Below are 12,716 nucleotides of genomic sequence, written 5' to 3' on the forward strand. Positions count from 1 at the left end.
GGCTCCCTATCTTCTCTCATAAATTCAACTCATATTCATTGAGCAATTATGTGCCAGGCGATGTTCCAAGTATAAGAAATACAAGGTTAAAGAGAGGAAATAGGAAACAAGTAAACAAATAAAAGAACTGATGATTTCCAATATCAAGTGCTGTCACATAGTAATCAATCATGCAGGGGTGAAGCAGAAGCTGGAGGGGCTTCTGAGGAAACTGCTCATCAGATAAGATCATTCTAGAAAACAAAATGTTTCAAGAAGAAAGAACTCATCAATTTCATCATCACTAGCCGACCTGTGTGCCTCAGCTAGAAGGAAGTCTCATGGGATCTTCATAACAATATTTCAGTCAAAGGGTGGGAACAGATGCCCTTTTACAGAGAGAATGAAGAGAATACAAAGACAGGCAGCTGATTTCATTCATCTTTGTACCATTTTTTGTATCTCCATTGTCTGATACATAGTAGGTTTTCAATAAATGTTGACTGAATATATGAATTTCCTGGTCCTCTACTCCAGCTCATGTAGATTGGAATTTCATTTTTGGACCCCGTTACATTTTCTATAAGCATCTTCCACAGCAGTGATACGTTGAGGCATTTAGTTACTTGCACAGATACCTCCCCCCTACTGAACCATGTGTTCCTTGAATGTAGATACCTCCCCCCTACTGAACCATGTGTTTCTTGAATGCAGAGGTTTTGTCATACTCATTTTTGTATGCTGAAGACCCAACATTGTTTCTGGAAAATAGCAGTCATTAAGTTAATAAAATATTGCATGAATGACTCTTCATCAGATCACAATATTTGTCTTCCACTCCCCTCCCCAAATTAGCTGACATTTTCAGACCAAATGCAAGAATAGCCTAAGTCAAGGACATATAGAAAGGAGATTGGTTTTAATGGCTGGGCTTTGGGAATTACAATAAGAAATTTGTAGATGACAGATATGAAAAAACAAAGTTTAGACTTCTTAGTTTTAGGAATTGAGTTCACGAGCTGAGATTTATTACTGTAAAAAGATTGACCAACATCTATTAAATGCCCATTGTTTGATAGATATTGTGTTAAATGATATTCTTAGGTTGATGAACTTTCTTGAATATTCTTACTAGGTAAGCACTAAAATATTATTTTTCCCCTCCTATAGATGAGGAAACTAAATCTTAGAGAAAATTTCAACTTGCCAGAGGTTACACAGATTCAAATCCATGTGCAACTCAAGAATGTGACCTTTGCCACTGTGTTCTTCCACTTTTAGTTAGACCTTCGGAATATAATTTATAATGATGTAGGCAGGTGAATGCTTTACTCAAGTCCCTTTTAAACTGCTGTGAAATTCAGTTTTTTTACCCCCAAATCATGGTTCCAGTAAGCATAACAGAGCTATCAGTTCCATGCACTTATGGACTTTGATCTGTTTCCTCTGCTCCTTGTAGGATAGCTACCACTACCCTCTCACGCAGATGAGGAAAATGAGGCTGTGGGAAGTCACACGTGTTGCCCAATATCACAGAGATAACTGGGACTTGGGAGGGGATTTTCATTCTTTCAGGTCTCAACGTCCAAGAGTTTCCAACTTTCATTATATATAAAGGTAGTGATTCCACAAGTGCAAAAACAAAAAAAACAGAAGCAAAGCAACACAAAACACAGCACAACAGCACCTTCTTAATGTGGGTAAAACACTGCACTCAACGGAATCAAGGGCTGCCCGATAAAGTAGTCCAAAAGCTGTTTTTTTAAACCATCAGTTCTACGAAAGTTCTCAAGGTTTGCAAGAAACACAAGAAATAATGTAACCCAGAAAGGTGGTAGTTATATATATATATACATACACACACACAGACGCACATGCCATATGTAGTAATCTCCCCCCTTTCTGCCCCCTATGACATCCAACGTGGTTTATTTATTTATCTTCCCTGTTCTGGACACCTCTGCTGAGCCGCCCAGCACTGACTCAGCGGAGCTGGACCTTCGCTTGGGTCCCAGTTCTCGGCAGCTGCTGCCGCTCGGCGTCTGCCTGCAGCGACGTGCCAGCTGCCTCCGACCGCATTACACCACAGTAATGTGAACAACTGGAAGCAATAATGTGTCTCCCCATTTGCCTAACAATACCAACATGGACAATAACTCAGAAGACTGAAGATTTGTGCTGTAATTTAATAAACCCCATGCACATTTCTACAATTGAGTATCACATCTGTGCAATGGATCCTTGAAGTGTAATATTCTTTTATAAGGGACCATTAACCAATCTTAAGTTTATAGGTTTCCTTAAATCTTTTTCATCAGCTGTTAAACTACAGTAAAGAGAAAATTGCCTCTTATGAGACAAGGGATAGTAAAATACAAAGACTGTGATTAAACGTCAATCAATTAAGGATTATAATATAATAAAATGCTGACTGATGATTAAAACGGGCACTTTCTAGAAGAATTGTATAAGCAATATTAAGAATTATTTTTAAAAGTCGAATAAACTTCAATTAGACTGCCTTATATACAAGTCCTCATCCTATTACAACAAAAGATTCATAAGAATTATTCCTCAGGTACAAAGATGCCAAAATTGGCATTGAACTTCTGTACTGAAAAGTATTTTTGTAGCTTCTCATTTTACTATTCCCCAGTCTATGGAATTTTAAATCTGTTTCTGAACAGGATAAATAATGGCATTCTTTTTGTTTCAGCTAGTTTTCCACCAGTGTGTGCAGCTGGGCAACAGTTTATGAAAATGGGTTGTGTAGTAAAACCACCAAACAAACAAACAACATTGTAATTGAGGTAACATAACACTGACGAGAACATAGGGCCCCAGAAAGGAGCTCTGGGACTCTTTATAAACCTAGCAATCTAAGCCTTCCTGAAGTGAAAATTTACAAAGCATTTTCCCTTGAAGGTCGGTCAAACACACTTCTGTTTAGGAAAGTTACAGGTAATCCAGAATGATACACTTTGTTCATTTCTGCCTTCCATGAATACATTTCTTTCCCCATCAGCCTCCCTGCTTTGGGCTAGCGTTAGGTATTATTAGAAGACCCAAGCTAATTACATCAGATTTGGCAGCCTATTACCTCAAAGAAGACTGAAAGTGTCTTTTTCTCCTGTTTTCTGGCTGTCATATTTTTTATTCAAGTTATCCAATCTTTTTCTCTCACTAATATTTTGGGGAGGCTTTTTTTTTCTTGATTCTGCACTGAGATGCTCCTTCCTCAGACCTCTCCCACACTGCCTTCTCAAAGCAATTTCCCTGCCACGCTGCTTGTACCTGGTCCCTTTGGTGTTCTAAGGGCATTCAGACTCCTGCCAGTTTGCAGGGAGCATTTTGGAGCTTGTTGTAACAGCTGGCTTATATGAGCCTTGAAGGACGAACACGCATACACGTGGCAGCATATATGAAGTGCTAAAGCATCTGGTAAAGTAAGCAGGGACCGAAAGGCCCAGGCAACTCACAGCTTTGCTGGAAATTGTGCTGGAGATGATTTGTACATGACAGGGACAGAAGCGTAATTAATGAATAAATCCCACTGCAGCCTGGCTTCTGCCCTCATCCCTTTTTGGAACCTACTCTGGTGAAGGTCACCAGTGACCTTGTAATTATCCAATTCAGGGGATGTTTGGGGTCAATGTTTTACTAGGCAGCTCTGCGGAGTTGGTAGGACAGTGGAGTGGCAGGCAGAAAATCACACCCTAAATTACAGTGCTGGGATTTACAACAAGCAGATTTAACTGCAAATTCTGGATCTTCCCATTGAAGAAAGTAGTTGCCCATCATTATCTAACACAGTGGAAGCCATCTCCTTAACATAAAAGTACCAGGTGAAGCAGCAAGTGCTGATATAAAAACTGTGCAAGCTACTCGAAAGACCTACCTAAGATCATTGATGAGGGTGGCTATACTAATCAACAGATTTCTAATGGAAATGAAACAGGAAGAAGATGCCACCTGGGACTTTCATAGCTAGAGAGGAGAAGTCAGTGTCTGGCTTCAAGCTTTGAAAGACAGCCCGATCCTCTTGCTATGGGCTAATGTAGCTGGTGACTTTAAGTTGAAGTCAATAGTCATTTGCCATTCTAAAAAATCCTAAGGTCTTTAAGAATTATGCTAACTCTATTCTGCCTGTACTCTAGAAATGAAACAACAAAGTCTGGATGACAGCACATCTGTTTGTAGTGTGATTTATTGAATAGTTTAAGTCCACTGCTGAGACATACTGCTCAGGGAATTTCTTTCAAAATATTACTGCTCATTCACAATGCACCTAGTCATCTAAGAGCTTTGATGGATATATACAAGGAGATTAATGTTGTTATGCCTGTCAACACAAAATCCGTTCTGCGGCCTCTGGGTCAAGGACCTTTAATATTTATAATTTAAGAAATATATTTCATAAGGCTATCATTGCCATAGACAATGATTTCCCCCATGGATTTGGGTATACTGAAAACCTCCTGGCAAGGTTCACCATTCTAGATGCCCCCAAGAACACTCATGATTCATGAGAGGAAATAATTAACAGGAGTTTGGAAGATGTTGATTCTAAGACTCACAGATGACTTGAAGGAATTCAAGATGCCAAGGAAGTATGTAACTGAAGGTGTAGAAATAGCAAAAGGACTAGAATTAGAAAAGGAGCCTAAAGATGAGACAAAATGGTTGCAACTTCACGATAAAACTTGAATAGGTGAGGAGTCGCTTCTATGAATGAGCAAAGAAAGTGGTTTCTTAGCAGGAATCTACTCCCAGTGTACATACCGTGAACAATGTTCAAATGACACCAAAAGATGTTTTTACTTTTAAGCTTTTTTAGTAAGATTTTTTTTTATTTTGTACAACCAAAAATTTTTACTTAATTCTTTTTTCTATTTAGAAAAAATTAGGGGGTACAGGCGGTTTTTGTTACGTGGATGAATTGTACCATCCTGAAGTCTGGGCTTTCAGGTATCTGTCACAGAATAGTGTCTATTGTACTTGATAGGTAGATTTTTCTCCCTCTGACCCCCTCTACCCTTCACCCATCTTAGTTTTCAGCATCCATTACTGCTCTGTATGACTAATTTAGATATTTCGTTTAGCTCCTACTTATAAGTGAGAACATGTAGCATATGTTTTTCCATTCCTGAGATACTTCACTTAGGACAATGGTCTCTAGTGCTGTCTAAGTTGCTGCAAAAGACATTATTTCACTCCTTTTTGTGACTTAGTAATATTCCATGGTGTGTGTGGGTATGTGTCTGTATGTATATAAACACACCACACATTTTCTTTATCTGTTTAGCAGTTGATGGGCAGTTAGGTTGGTTCCATATGTTTGAAATTCTGAATTGTGCAACAATAAATATTCAGGTGTTAGGTGCAGGTATCTTTTCAATAAAATAATTTCTTTTCCTTTGTGTAGATACCCAGTAGTGGGATTGCCGAGTTGAATGACACCAAATGATTTAGAATATTACATAAACATTTTAGACAAATCAGTGGCAGGGTTTGAGAGTGTTAACTCCAATTTTGAAAGAAATTGTACTGCAGGTAAAACACTATCAAAGAGCATAGCATGATGCAGAGAAATGTTTTGTGAAAAAAAAAAACAACAACAGTCAATTGATGCGGCAAACTTTATGACTGTCTTATTTTAAAAAATTGTCACAGCCACCCCCACTTTTAACAACCACCACCCTGATCAGTCAGCAGCCAATAACATCAAGGCGAGACCCACCACTAACAAAAAGATTGGCACACCTCCAGGTGAAGGACTCAAACACAACTTGAACTTTTTGCACAAATGCAAACAATTTAACCTAATCATATGTACCCTTACATTAATCCAAAATAAAAATAAATCAAAATAAAAAAATTTAGAAATAAATTTTTATTAAATTTAGAAATAAATTTAATAAACTCATTAATGGCTCTGATAATTGTTAGCAATTTTTAGCAATAAGGTATTTTTAAATCAAGGTATATATATATTTTAGATGTAATTATACTGCACACTTAATAGATAATAATATAGTGTAAACATGCACTGGGAACCCTCCGCAGACTTCATTGTGGTGGTTTGGAACTGAACCCACAAGACCTGTGAATTATGCCTGTATATACTGCAAAAACAAACATAAAAAAATAAAGCAACTTGCCGAGAAGAACTGACCTAGGGACACCCTGTCCTGTGGGAAGTGGAGGTGAGACTTGCATGAAAGAATCAATATTGTTTATAAGCAGTTGAGTTGCTATCCTCGATCCTTATCCCTTCCTTATAAAACAAATTCACTATTTCTTTTCATCATCCCAAGGGAAAAAAAGAAAGTTTAGTCACTAAACAAATCCCAGTCAGAAAAGCTTCAAAATTAGGGTACAGGAATGGGTGAAACTCAGAGCTAGAAAGATGAGAAGGAAGTAGAATTCTACAAAATCAACGGTAGAATTCCCCACCTCCTCACCATCTATTACAGTTCTATTTCCAAAACCTCTGTAGTCAGAGGTTCTGCTCTCTCCTTTTTACCCAACCCCTACCAAATTTCTACATTTTATTTATTTATTTTGCAGAGGCTGAAATATAGAAAAACAGAACTTACAGATACTGGCATGAGAAAGCCAGGTGGCTGCCTTGTCCTATAGTGATGGTGAGAAAACTCACTCATGCAGGCAGAGCTTTCCGTCAGCTACTTTGGAAGTTTAGTTCTGTGTATCAATTATAAAAGAATAGCTGTTGAGCAATTTTTTCAAAATAAAAAGGCAAAAGAAAAAAAAAAGCAAAACAAACAGAACAAGGAAATTTGGACAATGCCTCTCAAGGTAATGGGAAGAAGAAATGTAATGGTCTCAGGGAGGTAAGAAAATGTTGCCCTTATGAAATAAAACTTCCAGATAAAAAGAAAAATATCTCCTTTGACCCACAAATGGATTAGTAAATTGTGGTATATGTACACCATGGAATATTATGTAGCCCTAAAGAAAGATGGAGACTTTACCTCCTTCATGTTTACATGGATGGAGCTGGAACATATTCTTCGTAGTAATGTATCTCAGGAATGGAAGAAAAAATATCCAATGTACTCAGTCTTACTATGAAACCAATTTATAGCTTTCATAAGACAGCCCAATTACAATTACAGCCCAAGGAGAAGGGGAAAGGGGAGAGGGAGGGGAGAGAAGGGGGATGGGTGGCGGGAGACTAATTGGTGGGACCATACCTATGGTGCATCTTACAAGGGTACATATGAAGTGTACTAGGTGTAGAATATAAATGTCTTAACACAATAACTAAGAAAATGCCATGAAGGCTACTAACCAGTTAGATGAAAATATTTCAAATTATATATAAAACCAGCACACTGTACCCCATGATTGCATTAATGTACACAGTTATGATTTAATAAAAATTTCCAATGGCAAATGATTTCAAGATCAGACTTTTGAACTATTCATATCTAAGAGTAAACTAAAGACACTCTTAGATATGACCAGAGTTTCTTAGTAAGATACTGGAGAATGTGCTCCAAAAAAGTTAGGAAGTCAATTAAGATCAAACAGACAAGAAGGACATTAGAATGTTTCCAGAATGAAGAAAAAGTGACAAGCAACAGATTTGCAGCAGTGCGAGAAGGAGAAGAGAGAAGAGACTGTAGCACTGAGGTCCCCAAGGGAAAAAAGTGAAACCAATACATTATCTATTTGACTAGTCTGTAACTGTGTTAATAGACATTAGATAGATCTATTGGAGCACCTGATAAAATAAATAAGTGCTGTATTTACAGAAAGTTATACAAATGATGCCATTTTTACTCAAGGGAAAAAAAAGTTGAAATAGAAACAAAATGACAAAGTATCCTTCTTGGCTCAGAAATGAAGAGTATAGCTATTTCATGCTAAGATAAACATTGCCTGAGGATTTTTAACAATGTTACAAATCTATGATACAGATAAGTCATAAAACTTCTTTTGTACCACAAGAGGAAATTAAGTAGGTAATGTTTGATAAGGAAGGAAATAGCAATATGAGCTTGTTATTTTGAAACTGGAGGTAAATATGAAACACCCAAAAGAGATGAGGTGGCCTCTGGGAGATATCCTGGGCCATGGCAGAAGGATGGCAGAAGATATTTTTTATTATAAGTCTTCCAACAATCTATAATTTTTTTAAAACTCAAGCTACATGCATGTGTTGATGTAGCTAATACATTTTTTTTCATTTTTAAATAGAGAAATGCGAATGCTTTATAGGTAAGTTTGCTATTCCTCCCAACTGGCCTCCTTCACCTCTTCTAGTTGGGAATGATTAGGCAATAGAGAGTAATGTACATGATCGTTAGCCATCTGGCTTTTTTGACAGTTGTTTTGCAGTGACCACGAGCAGTTCACCATTCAGGTTGTGTGTGCGCGCGCGTACGTGCACATGTACCTACATGCATATGTACGTGTACAGGTCAGTAACAGACCTGATTTGGGGACCAAAGAAGAAAACAGAGTTTAAAGTGCTACCATTTCTGTGTTATTCGGTATAAATAAGGTAAGCTTACTCAGTAATATCTCCTTAGCTAAGTTATTTCAGAGCAGGAGAAAATCACTGAGTTTTTTTTTTTTTTTGTAATTTTATTTTGAGGTGTGCTTTTTTGCAAACTTTTCATTATTAGGAATATAACCCATGTCGCACGAAGTGTATAAGCTGTAAAGAACAGCTTAATGAACTATTACGAAGTGAATCTCAGAGTAACCACCACCCAAGTCAAGACATAAAGCATCGCCAGCCCCCCCACCCCGGGAAAATATCTTTGGGATATTGTCTTCCTGATTTTCTTTATGGTTTTACCACCGCACTGCAGTGATGGAGATTTAATTTCGCTAAGTTCAGGCTTCCTTTGGATCTCCAGCAGATCGGAGTTTCTAGGTGGTGAAATACAGTCAGGGTGGGATATGGTTGGTATGGGGAGGAAATCGAGGTACTTGCACACCTTGAGACGTTAACTACCTCGGTTTAGGGTCTGCCATCCTCAGCACTACTGACATTTTGGGCTAGGTAATTCTTTGTTGTGAGGAGCTGCCCTGTGCTTTATTGGATCTTCAATAGTATTGGTCTCTACCATTAGCTACCAGGAACATCCCTCTTCTGGTTATAATGACCAAAAATACCTGAAGATATTACCAATGATCTCTGGGGAGGGGCAACAAGTATTGTTATTGTCCAGAGTGATATTTTTTTCCAACCATCAATTTTAGGCTATTTTGGGTGTTCTACTACTGAGGCTTAGCCAAGGGTAGAGGATAAACCTGAAAGTGCTAAACTATCCCCTAACTCAGACTGAATTAGCCAGGTCCAGTGGCCAGTGGCCCAGGTGGCAAGTCTCCCAACCTGGGACGCTTTGTCTGCAGTGATAGAATCCCAGCAGCTTTCCCGTGCAGACAGCAAGTGAGAAACCATCCAGGTGACTTTCCCTCCACCACCTCCTTTTCATATTTTAAACCTTTCAAATCTTCCAGTGTATCTACACAGTTGATTTACTACTATATGACAAAGGACCTGCATATCAATTGTAGTATACATACACACATTCAGAGGGTGTCAAAAAATGCATATGGATTTTAAGAAAGGAAAATACTATATTAAAATTGTAATATCAAGTCACATTTGACTTTTGCAATCATAACAGTGGAAATAGCAAGTGCTCAAATGTGACTAGTATTCACCTTTTGTTATGGGCATATATTATTACAATTTTAATAGTTTGTTGCTTCCTTGAATGGTATAGACCTCTCTGTCACCCTTGGAATATCTATAAACATATATAAACTATAAAGTAATATGTAAATATTAGACATTATGACCTAAAAGCAGAAAGGGTGATAAGAAGCCCCAAATCTGATATTTGCAAGCTGGTCAACCTTGAACAAGGCCCTTAGCCTCTCTGACCTCACTTTTCTCACTCATACAAAACTTACCAAGTAGGTCTCTAAAGGCAGTTTTTTGATCCAATGAGGCAAGAAAATGTGAAAAAGTATTATAAGCAGTAAAGTGCAATACTAATATATTGCATTATTATTTTCTAAAGCCTCAAGCAGAAACAGTCTCAAGGTTTGGAGAAAATTAGCAATAATAACAGTAGCGTAGGGAATCTCTCTCAATGTGTTTTTGTTGGATTTATGGGCTAATAAGCAGAATGAGAATTGACTCCTGTACTTTAGGGTTCTGTGCTTAAGATCTGAGGCTGAATTGACATGAAGAGAATTCAATGCAGAAATAAAAGTCCATACTCTGATCCCTTTGGTGCTGTATGCTCTATCACAGTATTATAGAGTCTTCCTGATTTTTGGAACCTTGCTATTTCCACTAATTTTACCTCTGCTTAAAAATTAACTCTGTAACTGGCATATTTATTGTATATTCTCAACAAGTCTCAGTAAGACACCATTGTTCACTCCATGTGGTAAACTCCTGTGTTCAAGGGTTCATGCTTGTGCTGGTTATTAGACAGCACATAAATGATCATCATGTGCAAGGAGTTATCTAATGAGGTTATAGAATTAGAAAAAGTTTGAAGTCTGGAAATGTGATGCCTCTAGATTCATTTCTTTTCTTTTAGATCCCTGTGGCTATTCCTGGCTTTCTTATGATTCAATTCATGAGTTGATTAACAAAAAGTGGTATGTTTTTACCATGGAATACTACTCAACCATGAAGAAGGCTTTTGTGCCTTTTGCAACAATTTAGATGGAGCTGGAGACCATCATCCTAAGTGAAGTAACTAAAAAATGGAAAAACAAAGACCACATGTATTCACTTTCAATTGAAACTAACCTGTGAGCACACATGTGCGTAGAGGGAAGTAAAACTCAGTGGAAATCCAGCCAGGGGTGGGAGGAGGGGATGGGAGGAAAACTGGTTAATGGGTACAATCAACAACTATCTGATTAGGGGCACACAAAAACATTTGTGAACAAAGAAAAGAATTAGAGAAGGAAGTTCTGAAGGGATGTGAGGATTCCTGGAGGGAAGGTGAGAACCAGAATCCTCTGCTGGTGTAGAAACTGACTGTAGGGAAAGAAGAAAGGATATTTTAATAGCATAGCCAGGGACGACTTCTGAGCAGGTGATGTTTGAGGGGACAACTGAATGATGAATGTGGCCATTACAGATTTTCGGTCTATGTTATTAGTACATATATCATTTATTTTAAATTCTTCATAATGTTACTATTCTTGCACGAGCATATGATCACTATTCATTTAAATTTACCTATTGTCCTTTTCCATCACTCCTCATTTCTTCCTGCATTTTTATGCTTCCTTCCAGAATCCTCCCTCTACCTCCTTTTAGCTTTTCTCTCAGTTTGGGCTGCAGGTAACAAATGCTCTCAGCTTCTGTTTATCTGGAGACATCTTTATTTCATATCAATCTATGAAACATTCTATGTCGCGTTTATTTTTACTGTGTAAAGACTTTCAGAATTTTGGAAGATGTTACTGAAATGTCCTTGTTAGTATTATTGTTAACTAAGTTACAGTTTTCTCTTTATCTTTCATTTTTAGCAGTTTTATTATGGTGTATCTTGTTCTCAGTACCTTTGTATTATGCTACTTGGAGTTGGTAGAGCTTCTTGAATCCAGTCCTCCGTAATTTTTCATTAGTTTCAGAAACTTCTTGGTCAGCATCTTTTCAAACGTTGACTGTTCCATCCTCTTTCTTCCCTCTTTTGTGACTCTCATATTAGTCTTTCTCACCACGTCCCACATATTTTGTACGTTCTTGTCCACGTCTTCTGCCCTTCTTATTCCTTGTTCATTCATTTAGATATTTTGAGTTGATTTATCATGCAGCTCACTGATCTCTTTCACTGTGTGTCCAATCTGCCGCTAGATTTATCTATTGATTCTTATTTTCAGTCACTATATTTTATTCCTAAAATTTTCATTTGATTCTTTTTTCTAGTTCTTTGATTAAATTCTCCATTTTGTCATTTATTTTGTTAAAAATATGAATTATACTTATAGTCAGATAATGACAATATCTGGGCTCCCTGGGATGTGTTGCTACCTGTCTCTCTCTCTTTCTGTTGTCAGCAGTTGGCCCTGTATGCTGATAATCTGGTATTTTTTGTTAGAATGCCAGAGATTATGTATGAAAAATATAGCAGTTTTATATACGCAATCTTCCTTCAGAGGTGATTTAATTCTCTTTGGGGAGGTGTTTAAGGTAGAGGCAGACCAACTTGACCCAATGAGGGTTGAGATGACTTAAGACTGAGTTTCAGTCTATTTCTAGTTTTCCTTTGTTTCTAGGTCATATCCTTTGAAGGGTTTCAACTTAAAGCCTGGGTTGTCTAACAGGAATCTTCCACCTTGAAAGGCCCTGAAACCAAATTTTTATCTCCCCAGCACAGTGAAACTGTTGAAATATTTCAGAATTTTTTCTCTTAATTCATAATGTTGAGAGAAAAGAAACTCACTTTTTCTCAAGACCTATACCTCTGGCTCAGTGCCTATGGCTCAAGTGGTTAAGGTACCAGGCACGTACACCCAAGGTGGCAGTTTCGAATCTAGCCCAGGCCCACCAAACAACAATGATGGCTGCAACCAAAAAATAGCCAGGCGTTGTGGTGGGCACCTGTGGTCCCAGCTATTTGGGATTCTGAGGCAGGAGACTCGCTTGAGCCCAGGAGTTGGAGGTTGCTGTGAGCTGTGATGCCACGGTACTCTGCCCAGGGGGGCAGCTTGAGGCT

Source organism: Otolemur garnettii, unplaced genomic scaffold (genome assembly GCF_000181295.1).
Source record: "Otolemur garnettii isolate 467f Iridium unplaced genomic scaffold, OtoGar3 scaffold00036, whole genome shotgun sequence".
Lineage (NCBI taxonomy): Eukaryota > Metazoa > Chordata > Mammalia > Primates > Galagidae > Otolemur > Otolemur garnettii.